General features: G+C 37.2%; 1 protein-coding gene across 3 annotated transcripts in view; it reads right to left on the bottom strand.

Annotated features, from left to right (window-relative positions):
- Nucleotides 1-23,623, bottom strand: part of LOC124717381 — a 184,658-nt gene extending 161,035 nt beyond the window's left edge. Inside the window, exon 1 of one of the 3 annotated variants that reach the window (XM_047244225.1) lies at nucleotides 23,487-23,623. The gene's annotated coding sequence lies outside the window, so the exon portion shown is untranslated. Of the gene's footprint in view, nucleotides 1-15,142; nucleotides 15,206-23,486 lie in introns of those variants that run through there. The other 2 variants (XM_047244227.1, XM_047244226.1) reach the window with 2 other exon arrangements.
- Nucleotides 23,624-27,667: the final 4,044 nt, after the last annotated feature.

The raw sequence follows: 27,667 nt of genomic DNA, 5'->3' as shown, positions 1-27,667 counted from the left end.
CTTCCCAATGCATTTGCAACTAAACAGGCATCTCTAAATGACCTTCACATAAATGGGATGTTAAACTTTAACCTACCAACATACACACGTCTTGAAAGCAGATACATGTCTCAAACAGAAAACTGCATTATGTTAAACACCATATATTTGTATTAACAACCTTTCAGATATTGAATAGTGTTGCTTACTGTGATGTAAGAAAGCCATATTTTCCAACACATATAACAGTGTTGTTATTTGGTTTGGAGTTGTTATTTGTCAGCAACTGATGATTGAATATTATTCTGAAACATTACACAGTAGTACGATAGTGCATTATTTCAATGCTAATTACATCTGTGATGAATTTAATGAAATAAAAATATAATGAAAAGGACAGTTGCTTTTCATCATGTAGCGGAGATGCTGATTTAAAACAGTGAAAAATAATTTTAAGAAACTATCTAAAAAGGCATGGCTTCCTAAAATGATAAAAATATCTTGTAAACAGAAAAGGGAAGGAGTAATGATCCAAAATTTTCAGTCTCCACAAATGTCATAATACACTTCCAAAATTCTGTAACTGACTGACACCAGAGATACAGACCTGTAGTTCTGTGCACCTGTTTGACAACCCATCTGGAAAGCAGGAATGTCCTGTACCTTTTTCCAATTATCAGGAACACTTCACTCCTCCACAGACCGACAGCACACTGCTGCTAAAAGAAGAGAGATTTTTTCTGCATATTCTATGTAGAATCTTATCAGTATCCTGTCAGATCCAGTGGCTTCCTCTATGTTGAGTGATTTCAATTGCTTTTCTGGTCCATGGTAGGTGATTTCAATATCAGCCATTTTGTCATTCATGGAATGAAATGACTGGTATAAATAATGATATTCCTATGAATTATGATGAAAAGCAGTCTACCAAGTGAGAAAAGTAATGAAGATATGCAGATGGTAGGTGCAGACAGAATTTCCTACACATTGTCCGATAAAACCACCAAGAAAGCGCTTTGCTCAAAAGTTTGCACATGGCCATCAACACTAAATGACAGTATAATTATTGCTTCATACCATTAATTTTATTTTGTTGTGTTAAATTAATAGGCTGAGAATATGAGAACAGATTTATGTTAGCCCACTCAGTAATTGAAGACCTAAGTCTTCAAAAAATATGCTAAACTACAGGATGCATAGCACGCTTACGCGGGTTAAGATTAACCTGCCGTTTCAGAGAATAGCTCATATTAGGGGTAAATTCAGGTTATGGGGGAATATGCTCCATACAACTGCATGCTGCTGTTGGCAATTCATTCACTTTGGATGTTGTAGTAGTAGTAGTAGTATACATTAGCCAATGAGAATTACTGAGTCTAATTACTTGTTTCGGTGGAATGTACAAATTGATTAATTTTGTTTTCGCGTAGATAGTGCAAGACTGACAAATTACTGGGTAGGCTTTTATGAACTAACTTGGTTACTGGTTTTCATATGTATTTTTTGTATTGTATATCAGCCTTTCTAGGGATACTGTTTTGCATTCCAATGTCATAGTTTGACTGCGAGTTGGGTATTTTCATATTGTCTTATTTCCTGAGGTTACGTCTGTACAAGAACCTAAGAGTACAGTTTAAATTTTACATAATATTCTATATCTAAAATGAAAGCGCTGGCACAACGATAGACACACAAACAAACACAAATATACACACAAACGTGGAATGTTTCCCCTCTATTATTACATAATATTCTGTTTTATATGACAACATTATGCACAATATATTCCATTAAGCTGCTGTGCAATTTCATGCACTTCGCATCATGATAATATTTAGCAAACACTATTTCCTTATTGGTTCTGTCACCTTGTCTGTTGTTGTTGTTGTTGTTGTTGTTGTGTTGGTGGTCTTCAGTCCAGACACTGGTTTTATGCAGCTCTCCACACTACTCTATCCTGTGTAAGCCTCTTTTATCTCCGAATAACTACTGCAACCTACATCATTCTGAATCTGCTTTGTGTTTTCATTTCCATCTCCCTCTACGATTTCTACCCTCCACACTGCCCTCCAATAAGCTACCAAATTGGTGATCCCTTGATGCCTCAGAATGTGTCTTACCAACTGATCCCTTCTTCTAGCCAAGTTGTGCCACAAGTTCCTCTTCTCCCCAATTCTATTCAGTACCTCCTCATCAGTTACGTGATCTATCCATCTAATCTTCAGCATTCTTCTGTAGCACCACATTTCGAAAGCTTTATTCTCTTCTTGTCTAAACTGTTTACCGCCCATGTTTTACTTCCATACATGGCTATACTCCGTGCAAATACTTTCTGAAAAGACTTCCTGGCACTTAAATCTATACTCAACGTCAACAAATTTCTCTTCTTCAGAAACACTTTTCTTGCCATTGCCAATCTACATTTTATTTCTTCTTTACTTTGACCATTAGTTATTTTGCTTCCTAAATAGCAAAACTCACCAACTACTTTAAGTGTCTCGTTTTCTCATCTAATTTCCTAGCATCACCTGATTTAATTTGACTACATTCCATTATCCTCGTTTTGCTTTTGTTGATGTTCATCTTATACCCTCCTTTCAAGACACTGTCCATCCCATTCAGTTGCTCCTCCAGGTCCTTTGCCATCCCTGACAGAATTTCAATGTCATCAGCAGACCTCAAAGTTTTTATTTCTTCTCCATGGATTTTGATTCCTACTCCAAATTTTTCTTTTGTTTCCTTAAATGCTTGCTCAATATTCAGATTGAATAATATCAGAGACAGGCTACAACCCTTCACACTCCATTCTCAACCACTGCTTCCCTTTCATGCCCTTCAATTCTTATAACTGCTGTCTGATTTCTGTACAAATTGTAAATAGCCTTTCACTCCCTGTATTTTACCCCTCCACCTTCAGAATTTGAAAGAGAGTATTCCAGTCAACATTGTCAAAAGCCTTCTCTAACTCTACAAATGTTAGAAATGAAGGTTTGCCGTACGTTAACCTGTCTTCTAAGATAAGTTGGAGGGTCAGTATTGCCACACTGTGCTCCAACATTTCTATGGAATCCAAACTGATCCTCCCCAAGGTTGGCTTCTACTAGTTTTTTCCATTTGTCTGTAAAGAATTTGTGTTAGTATTTTGCAACTGTAACTTATTAAACTGATAGTTCAGTAATTTTCACACCTGTGAACACCTGTTTTCTTTGGGATTGGAATTATCATATTCCTCTTGAAATCTGACAGTATTTTGTCTGTCTCACACATCTTACTCACTAGATGGAAGAGTTTTGTCATGGCTGGCTCTCACAAGGCTATCGGCAGCTCTAATTGAATGTTGTCTACTCTTGGGGCCTTGTTTCAATTTAGGTCTTTCAGTGCTTTGTCAAATTGTTCATGCAGCATCAAGTCTCCCATTTCACCTTCATCTACATCCTCTTCCATTTCCATAATGCTGCCCTCAAGTACATCGCTCTTGTATAGACCCTCTATACACTACTTCCACCTTTCTACTTTCCTGTCTTTGCTTAGGACTGGTTTTCCATCTGACATCTTGACATTCATACCGTTGGTTCTCTTTTCTACAAAGGTCTCTTTAATTTCCCTGTAGGCAGTATCTATCTTACCCCTAGTGATATATGCTTCTACATCCTTGTATTTGCCCTCTAGCCACCCCTGCTTAGCCATTTTGCAGTTCGCGTCTATCTTATTTTTGAGACATTTGTATTTCTTTTCACCTGTTTCATTTATTGCATTTTTTATATTTTCTCCTTTCATCAATTAAACCCAGTATCTCTTCTGTTACCCAAGGATTTCTACTAGCCCTCATCCTTTTATCTACTTGATCCTCTGCTGCCTTCACTATTACATCTCTAAAATCTACCCATTCTTCTTCTACTGTATTTCTTTCCCCTGTTCTTGTCAATCGTTTCCTAAAGCTCTCTCTGAAACTCTCTACAACCTCTGGTTCTTTCAGTTTATCCAAGTCCCAGTACCTTAAATTCATATCTTTCTGCAGTTTCTTCAGTTTTAATCTACAGTTTATAACAAATAAATTGTGTTCAGTGTCCACATCTGGCCCTGGAAATATCTTACGATTTAAAATCTGGTTCCTAAATCTCTGTCTTACCATAACATAATCTATCTGAAACCCTCTAGTCTCTCCAGGCCTCTTCCACGTATACAATCTTCTTCCATGATTCTTAAACCAAGTGTTGGCTATGATTAGGTTATGCTCTGTGCAAAATTCTACCAGGCAGCTTCCTCTTTCATTCGTTACCCCAAGTCCATATGCACCTACTACTTTCCCTTCTCTTCCTTTTCATACTACCGAAATCCAGTCCCCCAATTTTTGTCTCCCTTAACTATCTGAATTATTTCTTTTATCTCATTGTACATTTCTTCAGTTTCTTCATCATCTGTGGAGCTAGTTGGCATATAAAGTTGTACTACTGTGGTAGATGTGGGCTTCATGTCTGTCTTGGCTACAATAATGCGTTCACTATGCTGTTCGTAATAACTTATCTGCGTTCGTATTCTTTTTTTTTTTTTTTTTTTTTTTCATTATTAAGCCCACTCCTGCATTATCCTTATTTGATTTTATATTTATAACCCTGCATTCATCTGACCAGGAGTCTTGTTCCTCCTGCGACTGAAATTCACTAATTCCCATTAAACCTAACTTTAACCTATCTATTTCCCTTTTTAAATTTTCTAACCTACCTGCCCGATTAAGGGATCTGACACTCCAATCCGCAGAACACCAGACTTGTTTCTCCTGATAATGATGTCCTCCTGACTTGTCTCTGCTCGGAGATCCGAATGGGGGACTATCTTACCTCCAGAATATTTTACCGAAGAGGAAGCCATCGTCATTTAACCATACAGTAAAGCTGCAAGTCCTCAGGAAAAATTACGGCTGTAGTTTCCCCTTGCTTTCAGCCACTCGCAGTACCAGCAATGTAAGGCTGTTTTGGGTGATATTACAAGGCCAGATCGGTTAATCATCCAAACTGTTGGCCCCGCAACTACTGAAGAGGCTGCTGCCCCTCTTCAGGAACCATGTTTGTCTGGCCCCTCAACAGATATGCCTCTGTTGTGGTTGCACTTACAGTACGGATATCTCTATCACTAAGGCATGCAAGCCTCCCCACAACAGCAAGGTCCACAGTTCATGGGAGTGGGGGCATCTTTTCATATTCACTTCCCAACATTTGCTGCATAGTTACCAAGTGCAGCATGCAGCGGAAAAGCCTCCGACACTGTAAGTGCATTTTAGCAACTGCTGCAAGGAGAGGAGCAAGTCCACTTCTCTTGTGCAGCCACACAATGTATGCTTTCTGCCTCATGTAGAGATTCTACAAAAGTAAAACTTGGAGGTAGTGCTTGTAATGGACCCAGAACTACTGAATTTACCACAAAGAAATGAAATGTAACATAACAATGGTGAAAAACAGCCTTTGCCAGTGATGACTAAAATGTTACTAGACATAATTCTGTTTGATTAGGTTAGCAGCAACTGTAGACAAAACGCTGGTGGCCTGAGGTCTTCATTAACTCATTCATTCATTCATTCATTCGCACATTGTGTTCCATAAATCCCATCATGTGAGAAAGCCTATCAGGGATGTGGACTGAATGAAGCTGCCACTCCAGGCTACTACCAATAAATTGCAACTAGCACTAACATACTCACAATGACAATTGCAGGAATAATATCTAGATTTCTTTTGATACATATTTTTGGAGAAAATGAGCTACTCTGAAAAAAGACACGGCTTCTCTCATATTACTTGACTGCTGCGTTCATCTAATACTCCACACACAAATTAAGTGGCTGTGTTTCTGAACCACTATAGCTGTCTATATGCTAGAAAACTTAAAATCTGTGTAATATGGATATTAGAGTTAACCAGAATTTATATTCCTGGTTTGAAATATTCTGATAACAGATGCGGCTAAGAAGATACTCTTAATTTTGAATACCTGCAGTGTTCCAATTTCCCGGCTGACAGCTCCCAACAACTTGTTACAGACTTTTGTATCAGGATAGAGAACTGCTTTCAGAATCCTAGATAAGGACACGTGGTCTATATGGACATTTTCACTTTTAGTAATGTGTTGTGAATTTCACAGTTTTCAGTTCATCCTAACTTCACTGTTGTCATTAATCACAAATACAGTTAGTTAGTAAATGCATTGGGCACACAAGGGCAAAAATGCCAAGGTGTCTGAAGAAGCTTGTGCAACAGTTTTGATTATCAGAATCATATAATACTCTTACTGCTTGCTTATGTCAGATAAATACAAATATATCACAACCCCCTCACGCACCTCTCCATTACTGATCACAAAGATGAGATTATACTAATTACAGCATGCACAGAGGTGTTACGCAATTGTTCCTCCTGCACTCCATACGAGAATGGAATGGGGAAAAAGCCCTAATAACTGGTATAATAGGAAGTACACACTGTCAGGCATTTCACAGTGGTTTGCAGAATATGGATGTAGACACAGATCTCATGTTAGAATGAGGTAATAGCGAGAATTAGCAGTGTTCTAACTTAAACAACTTAATTAGAGCTACCCCAAGTTTAGGCATTTCATTTCACAGATTCCACAGGGTGTGCATATATCCAGATCCACTGCTAACAATCTCTTAATGTGCAATGGATATGTTGGAAAAGCACTTGATCCAAATATCATTCTCACAGGCACAAATATGTAACTGATAGAGGCTGTCAAACTGCAATATGTGAATCAACTGTCCAAAATTCTTGTCGGCTACTGTGCACGACTTTCTGTAGCTTGAGTACAGATCTGAGTGACAGAATGATCAGTCAAGAGGCAATAAGGGTCCCATTTCTATAGTTGTGCTACTGTCCAGAATCCACTGATCACAGATGTACGACTTTGTTCGGAGTTTCTTCTGACTTACATTCTGTTATTAAGTTTGTTCAGTCACAAAAAATAGCACAGACATATATCAAAATACTTTTGACATTTGTATGCTTTTCATACTGTAGCAGAGCCTTTCATCTACTACAAAGAAACTGCTCGTGTGGCAAAATCACAGCTGGAATCAGCTGAGGTTCGTTTCTTGAACTGGCTTGCTCGCGTGCCCAAGCTAACTTGCTTAATATCTTTGGGGCAAACTAAAGGATTACGTACACTTCACCACTCTACTGTAACAGTTAAGCAACAGACATTATCAGTTGTTGAAGCTGCATGTGTCTCTTGTGGGCAGAAACATTTTAACTGCATCATGATGCTAGACATATTTGGTGCAGTCTAAAGTCAAAATGTATACCATTGGCTACTGAAACTAACTTCTAGCATTAAACAGTATAGCCACATAAACATTTACACAAGTCCTGACAGTAATAAACTTTGTTGTTAAGAGGTACTTCCTCCAGCTATCTGCCTGACACAAAACACATGAACAAATCTGTTTTCTGTCCCAATAAGGATGATTGTCCACTGTGTATGTTAAAAAGTATCCCATTTCACTACTGAGTATAGCATTCAGAACGTTATGAGCTGGCAGAAGGCAAAGCACACAGTAAGGTAGTTGCCAGATTAGAGACAACACACGTCAAGGTACCAGTTAAAGAATATTATCTTAATAGAAGTTTTACATAAATACTGCAACTATTAGCACACTGTACCACATTTATACTTGAGGAGTGAATATCAGTGGGGTGGAGGGGGAGGGGGGGGCATATGCAAAATAGTTGTTGGAGCAAGTTACAATGTGAGACACCTATTTTAGTGAGACTTTTAGTCAAACCGTGTATCTCAACAGGTCAGGGTGTTTATTTCTAAGGGAACTGGAGACAATTGACAGTGTCCCCTCCCCCCCTCCCCCCCCCCCCCAAAAAAAAAAAAAGCAAACGGAGTCTCATCAATTTCTGGACATCACAGCAGACATTTGGGGACCCTTTTTGGGAGAAAACACCACAGCTTTTATAGGTTTTTCACTTATATTTGACAAAAGCTCAGATGTACTCAAATGAGCACAGCTTGCAAGTATTGTGCACAGTGCCAACACGGAGTTGTAAGAAAGCATTAAATGTCTCAGTTATACCACAACCAGACTTAATTTTTAATGTGTTGGTGAAGCAATAGCAAATGTGGATTCATCATGCAAAGAGTTCCATTATGGAATCACACATGGTGCCCCACTAATGACTGAGCATAAGGGAAGCTTTGTCTCCCATTTCAAAAATCGATAGAGGTTATGGGTATTTTGTTAGTCATTGTTTTATTTATCAAGATGCATTACATTCCAAAACAGCAAATATCAGGGATATCAAGAAAGTGTGTAGAGAGGGTGGACAAGAAGTTTAGCGTTTGACATTCTGTCAGCAATGAGGTCACTTGAGGCCATTCAGAAGCTCAGATAGGGTAATAAACAAGAAGGAAATTACCGGTGTCCTTTCAAGGGAACCAGTCCAGCATTCTCCTTAACTGATTAGGGAAACCATTGAAAACCTAAATTCATATGGGGATTTAGATCTCATTCCTGCTGAACACAGGTCCTGTGTGCTAACCACTGTGCCACCTGACTTGTTTTGAAGTGAATAAATTTTAGTGGACATCACGACCCATTTAACATTCTTCTACCCAGACTTTTTAAAAATTATCTGAAGGTACTACTTCTGGTGATAACCAAGGTAACATAACCAGTTTATCAAATATTTTGAAATAAGAGCTGAACATTTTAAAATGGAGCCAAATTTACACAGCACTTCATTTTAACCATCACCCAATGATGTTGCTCCATAATCTCAATAATACCTGTAGTGTAGCCTAGCCTCAGCAATTACTCATCTAGATATAGATAATTAACAAAGACACAGATAGGAGGATGAAATATTTGGATTAACTGTAACATTCAATAGTGTTACAACAACTCACAAGCAAATTGTCACCTTTCAACCTACCCTAGACATTAGGCTATGTTACACATCAGTATGACACCACAACCCACATTCCAAAAACTAACATATATAGAAAAGAAATATTGCCAGTGTTCTTTTTTTTTTTTTTTTTTTTTTTCCTTCTGTTTTCACACATGTGATGTCACATCAGCATGCTGGCATGTGGTATCAGTAAGTTCAACTGACTCTCAGATTGTGTGTGGTAGAATATTTACTGCTAATTGTTTCCATACGCCAAACAGCACATATGCATAGACGAAAAATCAGCTGGTATGTAAACTTTACAGCCGTTCGTTATTAGTAATGTGCTGGGTTACAAAAGACTGTCGGAAGTACAACAGAATTAGAAATTCATTTTCTTTGGATATAATATGCATTTTTATCCACAGAAACATTACTTATTGTTGGTTTAAAGTAACATCTACATTCTTTCTATTGTTCAGAATAAATTATACAACTGACCTTGCAGTTATGATGGCATTCTGTAGCACAGAGTATTAATATATAGACAATTAACAGTACAATCTAGGTCAAAAACAAACACAAAATGTTCATTGTTAGTATAAGAAGAAACACAAATTTTCACTTATATTACTGAAAACATGCACATCAATATAACGAATAACAGATGGTTGAAATATAATGAATAGTAGATGGTTGAGGCCATGATAGAAGCATTTACTGTATTACTATTTATTGTTATGTGCAATAGTGTAAATGCATCTTAGTTTCCTTGGAGTCTTGTTCCATCATTTAATAGCATGCTAAATTGCCTTTTTTTCACTTATACCAATTTAAAAAGTTGCCACTAAATAGTACAGGTACTGCAGTTTATTAAACTCATCTTTTCTCATCAGTTTTCTTATTTTTAAGTTGGTATTATCGATGGTAAAAAGCAATGTATGTTGTTTCGTGAATAAAAAAAAATTGTGTACTACAATTAGAAACACTGACTTGTACAGAGATAAATAGACCACAGAACTTGTGACAAGGTGTTGCCCTGATACATAAAGCAAATAGAAATAACTGTTAATGCATCATAGCTAGGTGTATAACTACAACTGCTTTGAGGAACACAACAGATACAAACATGCTCTGCACAGCAAATTAAGACAGTTTTAGTTATAGCAAACCTTCAATAATCAAAATATATTTACTTTAGATTACAGAGAGACATGGGCTTCTTCCAGCTTTAAAAAGAATTTCAATCTCTCAGCCATATCTTCTATGCAGCAGTGTGTGAACTGAAGTATACCAGACATAAAGCACTCAGCAAACAACTTCCGATGGTAACTTGTAGGATTAAATGAAACTTGTAACCTAATTATACATATCATAATAACTTTGTTTATCTATTACAAGAATACAGAATGGTTGGACAGTAACTACCCTCAAGAGGCAAAATTCAAAATACTGCCAAAAGAAACAATAAAAAGTAGAAAAAAACTTAACCTAACCTTCAGAATTGTTAGTTTCTTCCTCAGGATGGAAATATGATAGGTTGGAAAGGAGGGCTTGTCAATTAGACCCAGGATGAGAGAGAGAGAGAGATTCCCATCAATCTCAGGTCTGAATGCCTGGCCCTTCTTTCTACATCTACATGTGTCCCATTATACCAGTAAATTGGTTTTTTTACCTTTCTATTCATATACGGAGTGCTGGAAGAACGATTGTGTGAATGCCTTTGTGCAGGCCATTATTATTCTAATCTTGTCCTCGCAATTCCTGTGCAAACAATACATAGGGCATTGTGATATATTCGTAAGTCATCATTTCAAGCAGATTCTAGAAACTTTGTTGGGAGACGTTTTCAGGATAGCTTAAGTCGATGTTCATGAGTCAAGTGTCCCAGCACACTTCCCTGGGGCATACCCAAAGTTACTTGTACATCTGACGATGACTCTCCATCCGTGATAACATGTTGTGTCCTCCCTACCAAAAAGTCCTCAATACAGTCATAAATTTCACTTTATACCACATACAATCAAACTTTTGACAATAAGTGTAAGCATGGTACTCAATCAAATGCTTTTTGGAAACCAAGAAATACTGCATTTACCTGACTGCCTCGATTCAAAGCTTCTAGTACGTCATGTGAGAAAAATGCAAGTTGAGTTTCACATGATCGATGTTCTCAGTATACATGATGGTTAGCATGGAGGTCATTCTGCTTAAGATATCTCATTATGTTTGAGCTCAGAATATGTTCTAACACTCTAAAACAAATCGATATTGGGTGTTAGCTTTGTGAATCACTTCTACTACCCTTCTTGTATACGTGTGTGATCTGAGCTTTCTTCCAACTACTGGGCACAGTTTTTTGTTCATGGGATCCACGACTGATTATAGTTAGAAGAGAGGCTAACTCAACCATAAATTCACTATAGAATCGGATAGGGATTCCATTGGTCCCCAGAGCTTTGTTCAGTTTTAATGATTTCAGTTGTTTCTCAACACCACGGACACTAATACTAATTTCACTCATCTTTTCAGTGGTATGAGGATTAAACTGGGGTTTACTTCATAAAGGAACATTTGAAAACACAGTTAAGAATTTCAGCTTTTGCTTTGATACCCTCAATGCCGTTCCTGTCTCATTCACTATGGACTGGACACTAACTTTGGTGCCACTAATAGCCTTTACATATGACCATAATTTCTTTGGGTTTTGTAAAAGGACATTTGACTATATTCTGCTGCGGAAGTCACTGAAGTCTTGACGCATCGCTCCCTTGACAGCCAAATGAGTTTCATTCAGCATCTCTCTATCTACAGCCTAATGCTTTCTTTTTTCCCCTTGTTATGCAGTAGTCTCTGTCTCTTTTAGAAGTTTCCTTACACTGACTAAATACCACGGAGGTCCCTCCCATTATGAACTGTTGTACTGGGTACATATCTATCCAGCACATGGTCAACTATTGTTTTAAACTTAAGCCACAGTTCCTCTACATGCTCCTGCCCTGTGCTGAAAGTTTCAGCTTCCACACTGAAATATGAAACTACTGATATGTTTATCTACTGAACTGAACATACATGTCTTCCTGTATGTTTCAGCTGCCTTCTGTTATTTGGTAATCATTATTATGAAACTGTCCCATGATCACTGATACTAGTTTTGATGTGGACATCCTCAAAGAGGTCAGGACTATTTGTTGCCATTAGGCCCAATATGTTTTCACAAAGAGTGGGGTTCAGAACTATCTGTTCTAGGTACTTTTCAGAGAAGGCATTTAGTAATTTTCCAAGGACATCTTATCACAATCACCACTAACAAAACTGTAATTTTCCCAATTAACGGTTCGATTATTAAAGTCTCCATAGATGATTACAGTATAGCTGGGGAACTTACGTACAAGCATACTGAGGTTTACACTAAAGCTTTTGGTCACATCAGGAGATGGGTCAGGTGGGCGATAGAGGGATCCAATTACAATTTTCTGCCTACCCCTCATACTGAGTCTTGCCCAAACAGTCTCACATGCAGTTCCAATTTCTATCTCAATGAATTTGAGTTTCTTGTCTACTGGGAAAAATACTCCACCCCCATTTCCCATTTGGCTTTACTTTCAACATACAATTAAAATTTCCCCAAAACCTCACTGCTATCAATTTCCAGTTTCAACCAGCTTTCTGTACCTGGTATTATGTGAGCTTGGTATTATGTGAGCTTCACTGCTTTTCAGGAGCACTGGCATTCATTGTGAATGCTTCAGAAGTTAACCACCAGGATTTTAATACTCTCTCCTGTGGCAGGTACTTTCAGTCTTACATGTATACTTCTATATTTCCTACAGCTCTCATTATCTGGATCAGACGGAGAGTCACCTCATCAAAAAATTCCAAGGATGCATCCCACACACGGTCTGCTACCTGGGTAGCAGCCTCTGATGTTTAGTACATACCTGCCCCACTTAGGATGGCCCTACAGTTCTCAACCCAAGCCACAATCAGTACTGAGGAAATGCTGCATTTTGTGAACTTCATTGAAACTCCATGTGCACATCTGGTCTTCTCAACTTTCTCTGCCAGTCACTGGAATGATCAAAGTATAACCTCAAACGACATGTATCATTTGTTCCAACATATGCCACAATCTGCAGCTAGTTGCATCCGGTTCCCTCAATGTCTGCTGGAATAGCCTCTTCAACATGTTGAATGAGGCATCTGGTGTCTTTTCCTATCTCCCTAATGGATACCATCATTCACCATATGTTTGGACTGCCGATAATTAATACACCTCTACCATTTTGCATTTGCCTCCTCCTGATGCGGAACAAAACAGGTGAAGTGAGTCCCACTGGCTAAATTCCAGTTTCAGTGAAAGACATCACCTCGAATTCGTTGGTTAGGGATAGCAAAATAACAGTTCTAAAAGCGATGTATAATTATTTTTCTACTTTTAAATGTATCTCTCAGCTGCACTGAGAATTTTGGCTCCTAAAGGTAAAGTATTCATTCAGTTATAAGTTGCAGAGCATGCTGAGGAGGGCAACCCTTCAGGGATTTGGAACAGTTCAAGAAACACATTAACATGAGACAAAGACACAGAAACTTAATGTGTATGCTGTGTTCACAAGAAACTATAACTGTACTGATAACGCTATTCATACTCATGTCATCTAAACCTAATCAAGTATGTTAGTAAGAAATTTGCTGCTCTCAAAAATGATGCTTCCTCCTCAGTTTTACTATATATGGCTGCTATTAGTATCTAAACATTTACTTAATTACAATGGTATTTTTCACAGTAACATTTATTATTATTATTATTTTACATTTATAAATACTGAGTCCTATTTACAGCTCCTTGTTACTTCGCACACAGCTTTGTAAGAACATTGTTATTTGCCATGCAGTTAACAAAAACTTTCACTCTCTGAATTCAGTTATTCAGATAATTTGTAGAAAGAGTGGCTCCTTTTCTTTTGAACTGCCAGAGATTCCCAATTCCTTACTTTATATTAGATTGGAACTTACTGAAAATCTTCACAACCAGAATACTTAACTCCGTTGTCTTCTTGTAATACTATAGGTTTTTCAACTGACTGTTCTTTCTGATATGATGGACTATTTTTAAGAAATGGCAGTTCATTTTCAAGCCACATTATATCATTATAAGATGCCAATAGTTCCAAATTTCAAACTGAATCTTTTCTTTAAAAAATCACTTGATGAATATTAATAGCCAAGGAGACATGCAAATATTCTCTCTCTCTCTCTCTCTCTCTCTCTCTCTCTCTCTCTCTCTCTCTCTCTCTCTCATGGAAAGAAACCCATTTTCGTAATAGTAAGTTACCCATACTGTTGTAGACATATGTTACAACCGCTGTACAAATACCATGAATCTCTCACAATGCCCCACAGGTAAAGGAAAAGTCTAAATTGTTGTAATGCAAAATAGTTTTACAGAGAGTTCTGGTTCTTTAATTACAAACCTGTTACATTAGTATGCAGGTCCCCTGCAAGCAAAATTCCCTATGATAGACCAATGAATAAGTATTCACTAATTTCTGACTGAAGTGATACAGTATGATGTCTCCCCCCCCCCCCCCCCAAAAAAAAGACTGGTAGTATCAATTCACCATAACACAATTTCTACTCAAAACATCACCAGAAGCATCTAAAGTAGTAAGAGCTACATTAAGAAATGAGCTTTCCAATAATTTATTCACAATTGCAACACACGTGCAAAACTGAATCGCCCTAAGAGCACAGCAGAAACGTTAACTTTGATTATATTAAACTGCACTTTCAGTTCACATAACATACACCAATAACAATCAAATCCCAATTATATTTCTTTTCCAGTGGCAAAAGGGCACTAAATACTCATTAATTAATTTTTATGTACACACACACACACACACACACACACACACACACACACAAAGCCTACTGTTTCACACAAAAAAAGGCAATTAAAATTTCATCACCCTGAAAATATTTACAAGCACTTAACAATCTAGTAACATTTCACTCCTACAGATAAGTAATTTAATGTTTGTGTCATACTCATAGTTTCCAGCAATTCTACAGTGAAATATATGTGCATTGCTAAGTGCAGCTATTTTAAGTTCCTTACTGATTCTTGCAGCTAACATATCACTCCAGTTGCTACTACCAATAGGAAATAAAACCTAACTTTATTATTAAAATACATTAGTGTTAACTTTTAGAAAACTTGACTATCACTAAATCTAAAAAGTGCAAGAACTTACAGAAGTAGATGTGTGTGTTCTTTGCTCCAACATATGCAGTGCCATACACAATCTATCTCATCATCTTGCAACACTCACTGTCAGCCAATCAGAGGAAGCATAACAACAGCCTATCACAGGCCAGAACCTATCAGCCACTAGGCAACTCACTGCCAACCTTGGAAACAGCAAAGGCCCCAGGGTATTTGAATGGAATGCTGACAGATTGATAGCAATCACTCAGACAGTTTACCATTAACAAAAGAGTAAACAACAAATGAATGCAAATTAAGAAATGGGAACAGTATTTCCCTTTTTTTCTGAACAGTGAGCTTTGCAGTTGTTGCCTTCAGAAAGTCACAAAATTAGTTACGAATTATCCATTGAAACAAAATAAAAAAATAAAAACTTCAATGAGAGAAGACATCAGAAAAGAACTCAACAGTTTTCAATTGATCACATACCTTGTCTATGTCTAAACTATTTTTTAGTAGCAGATACAAATTCAGTCACATAACAGTAAAAAAAAAAAAAAAAAATCTAGTAATAATTTGCCTTCCATGATAACAGCACACAAAACTTTCATATATGTAAGGAGAATAAAATGAGCATGAGGACAAAAATTACAACATGTACTTCTGAGAAAACTCAGTGTTGTATTAAAGGTATACATTTATTACTCTTGTTAGTTGACCAATGCACAAGAGAGAAAGGAATAAAGTGTTTCCTATTCAGAGAATATTAAAAAACCAATCACTAATATTGAATATCAATATCAATAATAATAATAATTTTAAAATTGCCACAATAATGAACTCTACACAATCGATATATTAAGGTGCTAAATCTGATCATACTCTACTTAGCAGTGATTTATGTATACCACTGTAGGAAAAAACTGTGTGTTCAAAGTAAAGTGAGAGCAGTGATTACATGAGCCAAGTTCGTTGGTTGGTTGATTGTTTTGGGGAAGCAGACCAGACAGCGAGGTCATCGGTCTCATCGGATTAGGGAAGGATGGGGAAGGAAGTCGGCCGTGACCTTTCAGAGGAACCATCCCGGCATTTACCTGGAGTGAAACCACGGAAAACCTAAATCAGGATGGCCGGACGTGGGATTGAACCATCGTCCTCCCGAATGACAGTCCAGTGTCTAACCACTGCGCCACCTCGCTCGGTCATGAGCCAAGTGTTTCAAGATCTAATGAAGAAAAGCTTTACAAACTTTATACTTTTACAGAAGCCTCTCAACATTAATGAACTTAATGAATTATAGAAAACTGAAAGTTATCATTCATCAGAAGACTGCTATTGTAGATTTAGAAATCACATCAAAATACAGCATGTGTCCTGGATATTGTAAACAAAATCAATGCAATAAAAATTTACACAAAAAAATATTTTTCAGTTTCTTAGAGAAGTTAACAGAGCATAGACAGCAGTCCATCTGGTTGTGGGTTATAGCAACCAGTGCAAGTGGAATTGAAAAGCTCCTTATATTACCAAAACACAACTAATCAAGCCCCTTTCAAGTTCTACACAGAATCTGTGAGTGACTTAGCTCACTCTTGACATCCCTTGAATATAGAAATGTCTCAAGTTACAGAGAAAGAGCACTGGTAACATCCCTTAAAAACTTTTAAACTATAAGACTGCCAGACAATATCACTTGCAGTAATTAGGAAAAAAGAACCCTACACAATAGAGTTCAAACACACTAACTGGCCTGGAACAAAGTACATTTATCAATAGAAATCAGTGTGGTATCCAAAAATATTGATCTTCTGAAACCCAAAATGTACTTCAAGACTTTCTAGTTGGATTGAAAATTTCTTAACGAGTAAAATACATGTCAATATTCTGGATGGAAAGGTATGTAAGGACACTGAAATAATATCTAGTGTGCTTCAGGGGTTGTAATAGGAATATTACAGTATTTTTACACTTTAATCAGTTAACAAACAGTATTAGTTTTAATTACAGATATTTCACAGACAGAACAGTTATCTACAGGGAGAATAAATGTTAAAAGTAATTTCCAGTAAGTCCTAAAGAAAATGGCAGTTTGGTGCTATGACAGGCAATTAACTCCTGATTTAGAGAACTGCTAAGATGTAAAAGGGGCCTGCTCCGAAAATTTCATGAGGCTGCTCATGTACAGCATATAAATCAATGCAGTACACTGCAGCACTCTGCAAAACTTTATCCAGTCATGCAGAAACAGCTCCCCTGGGAAAGTAATTATGTGGTTCACCTGTCACGTAGCTATTTAAAGATTGAATTTTTCAAAACGTTTGTTGCAAAATGCACTCAATCTGAGTAATAGCTAGGCCTAGTACTGAAGACACCTGTGCCCCGTTTTGATATACTTGAAAGTTGTCATGTGTTGGTGCCAGGCTACACAGCGAAAACATTGAGAGTTTGCAGCATATTCAGTAGTTAAAACTTTAATGGCATTTTGCAGCTTCTTGCAACTGCAACTGTGTTAACCCACATTGATTGTAATACATTTTGAGAAAAATGCTTTCTCTCTTACCAACGTCTAGCATAAGATGGGCTATATTGCTAAGATGTCCTTGGCAGACTTTAGAAAATGTCCAGAAAGGTATGGAAGAGAATCATCAATTGTTATGGGAAGTCAGAAATTATTTGATGGTTCACAGCAACAACTGAGTACATTGATATGGCACTATTTACACAATGATCATTGCTTCTAAATCATTTAATGCAATTTATAGTACCACACTATGAGGATTAGTTGAAAAATAACCTTAATTTTGCAAATCATATGATGCTGTGTGTCCATGGATGTACTTACATTTTGACTCATTAATTATTCTATCTAAGGCACTAAATAAAGCCAACATCACTCAACAAATCAAGAGGGAAACTAGTGCTTTTATTCCTTCGTACTGGCTGATTTTAGTCACACTGCAGTTGTGGCACACACACTGCATCCAGTTAACCCTTTTGCAGGTGCATTTTTTGTAGTAACTCAGTGAAGGTAATTTTTATGCTATCATATTAGAATTGTGATCAATTGGCTGTATTTTTTTTTAATTTTATTTTTGTGATTTAGGACCAAAAACTATGGTGGGACATATATCACCATGACACCTTTGTGGGGTATTGAAACTACGGCGGTAAATGGATTTTCCTCTTCCCTTTTGTGAGCCGTTATATGTTGCCATTTCACGTAAAAAAAAATTGTGAACAGTGTTTCCTGTGTTCCATTAATTCTTGCGGCTGCACACCCGAAACTTAATGGAACAGTCTTTGCGCCGCCAAAACCTGAAGGTTCACAGTGTTTCCTATTTTTATTTTATGTTTTCTTTTACTTTATTTACAAACATCAGTGATAAAAGTTATTTACCACAATTTGAAAACAAACCTAGAAACTTTATGATGCAATAAAGATATGAGCTGATACAGATCACAATGTACATTGTGAAGCAATTTGTTCCAACAACTGTAGTGATCCCACAACTTATAGAATCTGATTGTTGTAACAGTTTTCATACACCTGGTGCAATGTACTACCAAAGATTTCTGGGGTAGACAGAGGTGGTAAAATGTATTCCCAAGAGCTTTGGTCTATCCCTAAGTTAGTGGTAAGTATATTTCCCAAGGATACAAATGACAGATTAATTCAGTGGTAAGTATACTTCCCAAGCCCCTCCCAGAAATTACTTTGGTGGTAACCATACTCCCCAAGAACCATTAAAACACCGTTGTCTGGTGGGATATATACTTCCAACAGTCCTGAAGGCTATATTTCACAACAAGTAGAAACTAAAGCTGGTGCAGCAGGCTGAAACTAGGTGCCAGGAGCGTACAGAAGTGGTAACAGATATTCCCATAAATGCTGTAAAGTAACATACTTAGTGCTAAGTATGTCTCCCATGGCCCACGAAAGAGTTAAAATCCATGCAAACAACAACAGAAACAGTTCTCCAGAACAGGTGCAGAAAAGATCAAATTGTGTACCCCACCAGATATCCAGAGCAAGTTTCTAGCACCCACCAGATATCCAGAGCAAGTTTCTAGCAATATGCTATCACCCCAAAAATTAAAGATCATGTCTGAAATAAACTGCAAATTTGAAGTTACCTGGGTGAATAAGCAGAAAAATTGCCATGCAAGCTGTCAAAGTGGCATCAAACAGGAAAGACAGCACCAGGCTGGGAGCCACATGATGTTTAAATTATAACTTAAAATCACACACAAAACTCTGTGAGTCCATCACTGAAAGAGTCTTCAGGGATGTGGACTAATCATCAAATACAGTGCTACAGACAAGCAAAAATAAAGAAAGGAAAAAAGCTTATCAGTCTTGTGATGCACCCATAGCAGTTATTAAATGTAACAAAGAAAATTCCACTGCCGACACAAAGTCCTTTATTAAAAACAGTACCAGTGTCAGAGGAATGACTTCCATATTCGGACATTTTAATGTTGACAATTACAGTGACTTTTAGAAAGGCGATAGAGTACGTTGTAGGCCTATGCAGCACATTTTTTTGCTAAGTGGCTGTTATTTTCAACATTAAAATGTCCGATGATAAGAGTTTAATCCTCAGACTGGCAGGGCATTGCGGTAGAGGTGGAATTATATTTATTGCATGGAAATAGCTAAGGTTGGAGGCTGTAATTCTTCAGCAGAGGTAACTAGAAAACAACACTGATTCATTTTGAGGAGGGAGGAACACAATCACAACCGTCTCATCAAAGACACTGACTATAATTTTAGGGAAACTACAGAAACACTAGATCTGGATGGTCACACAGAGATTAGACACCCTCTAATCCCAGAGTATCTGTACACAGAACTGCTGAGAACTATACACACTGCATCTGTACACTTGGCAAAAGAACTAAGTTCACAAAAAAACACCCCTGAGAAAACTATAAAATTACAAAGAGACAGAGTAGCTGGCCAGTGTTTGCTCTGGTTCTTGTCAGCAGGTAGGTCTGTCTCATCCTGGGGTCTGAGAGACTTGCCATTCATTTCTAACATTCTCCAACCTACCCCTGAGGAAGGAACTAATAGTTGCAAAAGCTAGTATCAGTTTCTTTTTCATTTTCAAATGACTATTGACAGTACTGAACTTTCACACCAAAAGGCTAGCCTTTACATCTCTCTCTCTCTCTCTAATTTTATAGGCTCAAAAAAGGCAGATACACGGACTAGTGCATTCCATTAGGAGCACAATTCCAGTACTCCTAGATTTCAGAATTCCATATTCTTCCTACAGGATATATTGCCATGTAGAAGTTGGGATGGGGGCGTGGAGGCAACAAGCCACTCAGAATGAAAGGTAGAACAACTCCTCCCCTTTTGACCTGTTCCTCTTGCCCCCCCGTCCTCTTCTAAAGCCAATATTTTCTCTTTGGCACCTTAATATGTCCTCCTCAAATTGCACCTTGTTTTACAGGAGCAAATCATTATTGACCATACAAATACTAATGCTGCTTAATATTTGCACCCCACGGAAATACGGAAGTGTCCGATCCCGCCCGTCTGCTTTGACCCATGACGTCACAAATGTGGTGGAAACAAAAACAAACACACACACTTTCCACAAGAAGCCTAATGACACTAACGGGACAAGCACGGGAAATGGGGTGTTTTGGGTGGGGGGCAAACTAAATATAAACAAATTTAGACGCCTTACGTAGCTACAACGTGTAAATGAAGACAGCCATGCATGAATACCCACCCACCTCCCCAGGGGTCGTAACCCCTGCAACCCATAGAAGATAAAGATGCTTCAGTAGCTGATTAGTGTTTTTTGTCTTTTTTTTTTTTTTAAATCTCACAGGATAGAACGAACAGATCAGAAAGATAAATATAATAAACTAAAACAGAAATTGGAGGAAACAGATAATTAAAATAAGTAATAAGTGTTTTTAAATTAAAAAAAAAAACTCACGAGATAGAACAAACAGATCAGAAAAGTAAATAAAATAAGATAAAACAGAACTAGAGACAGCCACACTCAAACCAAACTCCGTGCCGTCATGACGTCACACACGACAACACCCTTACGTCACGGGTCAAAGCCGACGCGTGGGATCGGACGCTTCTGTCGACCCCACCCCACTAAAACGATGGACGTAGAACATTGTGTCACATTCGGCAGTCTAAGGTTCATTTCACAGAAGAGTCGCAAATACAAAAATCAGTGGATGTCAAGAGCGAATTTGCCAAGCTCAGATGCTGTAGACAAGATTGATTTCATACTTTGCTCACTTAATGCTCATAGGGAACAAATTATTTATCCTTACCTAAATTAGAGATATCTATCTCTTCTGTTGCATACTTCCTAAATAACCCATATACAAACACAGGCTATGTGTACTTTAAAATAAAACAGAATATTTTTCACATTTAGCGGTCACAACCGAATAAATGTATGGTATATATTCCTGCTGCATACTTTCCTGCTGTATACATTCTAGCAGTTTCTAAACTATTCTCTTATTACACAAAAAGGGAACTGCAACTGTTTCTCAGGATGCATCCCAACATCTACGTTTTTAACAAGTCGATCATCAAAGAAATGTGGCAGAAACTGGGAATCAAAGAAATTCCAACACTACGTACTGCTATTAATTAGCCAAATCTCGGCTAGTATTGTATGGGACTACGTAGATATCAAATCAAGGCTCATTCTTACAATACACTAAAAAGATTGTTGAGTAATCTTTTATAAAAGCTAGGATGACTTACTAACTTTCATGACAGAGCTTATAAAAGTATCCCAGTATACCATCACAGATTTGTGATTAAGTTCTTTTACAGTATAACAGACGAGTTCAATACTTGTTTTTGCACAAGTAACAGCACTAGCGCTTTAGTCTGAAGTAGACATTAGGGGGTAATCCATGGTTGAATCGTATACCACATAAGCAGAATGTGCCATTTCTGATAATTAAAGATTATACTTACAAGTATGTAAGTACCTAAACGTACAGTAGAGATATGCCCTTTTTCAGTATATTGGTAGATTGATGTTAACAATAGTATACGGTATGGTGTGGTTAAACTTTAAGAGTTGGTGTGTATATAATCTTGAACAAATACAATTATAAGGGAGTCCAACAGAAAGGAAACACATAACTGTATTATTAGCTATAGACTGCTTAAATGCATGGGAACATCAATACTTTCAAGAGAGAACTGTAAAATAACAACAAGACAATGGTTGGCCAATATGCCTACTTACCACACCTTCAGGTGGGAAAATTGCAAATACTGCCCACAGACACACATTATTTTTTTCTTATTTTAAATGTGTAAGATATATTGACACTAGATGGAATATTGCTTCCTGAAGGTATGTACTAGCCATCTTTCCTTTCTCCTAACAGTTTTGTAGTGTTCTCATGTGAATTTTCCTTTTGATATCATTAATTCATTCATTCACTCAATAAACAAAACTAGCTCTAATCCACTGATTAAAAATTCATATTATTACTACTGGTAATTTTCTCATGGTAGAATGATACATCTGAACGTCTCAAATGTTGTACGATTCTGATTTCTCTCCACTTGAAACATTTCTTGAGCTCATACATTTGTTAGAAACAATCTGTGGAGGAGCCATGCATACAAGTGACTCAACAATACAATGGAAAACTTCCACCAAAATTACAAGACTCAAATTTACATGAGGTCCATTAGCATATTGAGCTCCCATACTTCATTTTGGAGGGGGCTCATTTCTTAGTAAAACTGGTATTGATGGAGAATACCGCAGCTTTATTGCGTTTTCATGAGAGAGAGAGATTCTGAACCCACTGATAATCTGGGCTCATATCTTCCTAAATTAATCAGATGCCTCTTCCTCTGTTGATATTTATGCATTGCAAATTCCGACTGCAGTAGATCTAAGCCAAAAAAATTAACGAACAGTCCAAATGAATTACACTATGCTTTCTGACTAGATACTTCACATATTGATTTATAGAAATCATTGGTAAAGAGAATAGTGGTAATACAAAAACGAGACACAATTCTAAAACACGTTTGGCAATATATTATTTGCGGTATATATAGCTATAATATCGGACATGTAAAACATAATAAAGCGCAAAATCAGGCTCTCAGTTTACGAGAGTATTTGTTGAGTGGCACAAACAGGAACAATGCTCAGTACGACTGTTATTTCTACTAATTTGACCCATTGAAACAATGTAATGCATTCGCCCTTTCTGTCTGATACCGCAGCAGTTTCGAATTTTCTTTTTCAGCGAATTTTAGCACCACCAAATATTGTATGCATTATTTTGCATTGGCATTCACACATATTTGATGCCCGTTGCATTAAAATTAACAAGCATGTATTTGTGTACCTACTTACAAGCGACTGAACACGTTTTTGTTCTTCACTCGACACCTTTCTAAAAAATCGGGTACACCAAAACTCTCCTGAGAAATACGCTGTATACTGAACACAGCACCACAAGACAAAATGGTCCGCTATTCAACCAAATTTTGCTTACTGCACGATCGTTCCAGGGCTACCTTCTACACGTTGCCAACGTTTCAGCGCTGAAATCGGACGGAGGGTTACGAAGCAAGGGTCCCAGTAACTTCAGTTCTGACATGAAATCTGGATGTCTGGCCAGAATTTAGCGTGTATGAACTTTTGCTGCTTCACCCTTCACTTTACCTCAAGGAAACTCATTTATTAACGTTTTATTTCCTAACGGATTAAAGTATGTTTGAGGGCAAACTAGTCACAGAACAGGATGCAGATAAAAGTGGACACGTTTTCTAGGATGATAATTCGTTTATAATGCACTTATTTGCCTCATTATTTACACACCCTAAGAAAACAGCGTTGCCATTCTTCCCTAGATGCTTTAAATGGTGAAAGCTTCCATTGTTCTGTGAACAAGAAATCATGACTGTAATAAACCTATATATTTACTATGTTTTAATCCACACAAAAAAGAAGTTACCAGAAGCAAAACGTAGAGAAAATATACATTTCTACAACATGAGAAGGAGCAGATGCATGTATACTCCTTACCACAGACTGTCAAAGTCACTTAACAGCTATGAACTGATGGGGCACAAATTATTTAATAAGCTTCCACAATATGTACAAGATCTACCTGAACAAGCATTCAAACAAAAACTGTACAAATGGCTAGTTGCTCATCCATTCTATGACATCAATGATTATTTCAAATGTAATATAATTTTGTAGCATTAATGACATGCCTCTTGTTTTCTTTGAATTAACATTTATATTGTATTATATGCCTGACATTGTCTATTGCTGTAGTGGCCGAATGACAATAAAATTACTATTATTATTATTATTATTACAACACAATAACATGTAAAAATCTATTCACACCTCAAAGTTGTTATTTAGTAGCACATAATAACTAAGATGTACTAACGTCATTGTATTTTCAGTACCACATCATCATGACCTAGCGGAATGGTCCTGCGTTAACAAAGAAGTGGAAAGTGCAAATAGTGAGATGAAACAGATATGCAGATGATTTGAAAATGTGACTTTCATTGATATAAGTAACTAGAAAGGAGATTCCATACTAGACATGGTTTCCACTTAAATAGATTAGGAAAACATTTCGTAATTGCAAAAATAATAGAAATAGTAAATGCCAAAACGAATGTAAGTTGTGACACTTCAAACGTAATTCCCCTCAAGGACAAGACCCACAAACTACTTAGTGAATCTGAAAATTAAGCATCACCACTACAAGACAAGTGTGATGTTCTGACATCACAAGAAAACACGCCAAGTGCTAGCAGTTCACAAGGAAGCATATCAATAACAACAGAACCAACACCTGAAGTATCAGAAACAGCTACACCATCATCATCATCAACAGCAACAACAACAACAGAAATGACAGCATCAATGACACCGGGAGCTACACCAGCAGCAGCAGCAAGCAACTCACCATATCCCAGTGAACGACCTACAAGGTGCAGAAAACCTGTCCTTCTGGAGGATTTTTGGTACCTCGCCAAAGCAAGGAACAGAGTATGACACCACAAAATGTAAATACAAATGTAACCAGTTCTCATCCTCATTACCTGAAGATTCTAAGCTTAACCATTCAGTGTCTTAGAAATAAATCATTAGAACATGAGGTAGCTATGAACAGTGCAAATATTGACTGCATGTGCATTGGTGCAGAAGTTTTGAACTAAGTAGCATTAATATTCACCCATTTAAGTTGGCAAGCCAATATTGTAGAAAAAATACCAAAAATGGAGGTGTATGTATATTTACCAAACCAAGTATCAGCTATAAAAGAAGGTGTGAAGCTGAATCATTGAGTGTGGAAAATCATTTTGAAGCAGCAGCTGTGCAGTTGAATGAAATACAGGGAAAAGTCATAGTCATAGCAATATACAGACCACCTACTGCTGATGCAGACATATTCTTTAACCAATTAGAAATATTGCTTAACACTCTGTTCACCGATAGAGCCACTGTAGTTGTGTGTGGGGACTTCAATATTAATCTTATGAGTGAAAATAGGCTAAAAGACCAGTTCCTAAATCTGTTATGTAGTTTCAACCTGCTTCCACACATACACACACCCACAAGAATAACAAATAATACAGTCAGTCTTATTGATAATATATTTTCAAATGTAGGATGCACAGAAGTTGAAGTAAGAAATACTGATTTGGAATTATCAGACCACAATGCTCTTGTCCTCAAAATTCCTTCAAGGCCACTGAAAGAGAAAAAAACACACTTCATGTATAAAAGAAATTTTTCTACAGAGAACTGTGTAGAATTCATAAATATGCTAACTAATGAGGCTTGGGCAGAAGTACTATCCCTAACAAATACAAATGATGCATATAACACACTTTCTTCCATTTTCATGGGATATTTTAAAATGTGTTTTCCAAAAAAGCTGTCAAAAATCGGGTCACATGGCAATACAAAGCCAAGTTCTTGGATCACAGCTGGCATCAAAACTTCCTGTGGAACTCTAAAGAGACTAATTTCTAAAATGAAAACATCCACAGAGCCACAATTCATAGAATACATCAGGAATTGGCTCTGAGCACTATGGGACTCAACTGCTGTGGTCATCAGTCCCCTAGAACTTAGAACTACTTAAGCCTAACTAACCTAAGGACACCACACACATCCATGGCCGAGGCAGGATTCGAACCTGCGACCGTAGCAGTCACACGGTTCCGGACTGCGCGCCTAGAACCGCGAGACCACCGCGGCCGGCTGTCAGGAATTACAAGAGGGTATATAGAAAAGTAATTGCTAAAGCAAAATTCATGAGTAATGGTAGTTTTATAAGACAGTCTGAAAACAAATCAAAAGCCCTATGGGGTATTGTGAAGACTGAAACGGGGAAGAGTTGTAAAAACAAGGACATTAGCCTCAAAAATTTAAAAAATGTCAATATTAATAAACAAGATTTGTCAAATTATATTAACAATTATTTCATAAATGCAACAACTTCATTAAGCTTAAAATTTACAAATGAAGAAAAACTTGAATATCCAAAAACAGCTTGTAGGATGAGGGTAGAGCCAACAAATGAGGGTGAAGTTTTGAAAGTGATACAAAGCTTGAAACCCAAGATGTCGGCTGGCATAGATGAGATGCCTGTGTTAATCATAACAAGGACAGCACCACAAATCGCAAAGCCCTTTGCACACATAGCCAATTTATCATTCAGTGAAGGAGCTTTTCCAGAAAGGCTGAAAATTTCAAAAGTGAAGCCATTATTTAAAAACGGCGACAAGTATAAGGTAAAAAACTATCGCCCAATATCTCTCCTCCCAGCATTTTCAAAAATATTAGAAAAACTGATGAAGCACCGGATCAACAAATATCTAAATGACCATAATTTACTTAACAGAAATCAGCATGGCTTCCAAGCACATAAAAATACTGAAACAGCTGTACTGTGCTACACTGTACAAATAATTAAAAATGTAGAAAAAGATTATAGTGTTGTAGGAGTAAATTTAGACCTCTCCAAAGCTTTTGACCCTGTGAACCAGGACATCCTTTTAGAAAAATTGGAAGCGTTGGGTATACATGGTATAGGAAAAAATGGTTTGAATCATACCTAAAAAACAGAACACAGGTTGTAGGACTGACATCAACTTACTCCGACCACAAAATAAATTCAGTATCAGAGGCAAAAAAATGTAGAAATAGGAGTACCACAAGGCAGCATCCTAGGGCCCATATTGTTTCTTGTCTATACTATATAAATGATTTTCACACCTCAGATGATGCAGCCAAAGCAATAATATTTGCAGATGATACTCGTGTGATAATAAGTGCACCAAAGCAATTGCTACCAACAACTGCTGATAAAGTACTAAATTACATCCACTCTTGGCTCAATGTAAACAGGTTGACATTGAATGTAAATAAAACAAATTATATGCAGTTTGGGAAAAGATGTCAAAATGCAAATCTCGATCTAGTGTTGGGTGACAAAGCCTTAGACAGAGTGACATCCACAAAAGTTCTGGGGATTCATGTGGATGAAAACT

The sequence above is a fragment of the Schistocerca piceifrons genome, chromosome 9 (assembly GCF_021461385.2).
Source record: "Schistocerca piceifrons isolate TAMUIC-IGC-003096 chromosome 9, iqSchPice1.1, whole genome shotgun sequence".
Lineage (NCBI taxonomy): Eukaryota > Metazoa > Arthropoda > Insecta > Orthoptera > Acrididae > Schistocerca > Schistocerca piceifrons.
The sequence above is the reverse complement of the archived record's forward strand: the minus strand, read 5'-3'. Positions and strand labels throughout refer to the sequence as shown.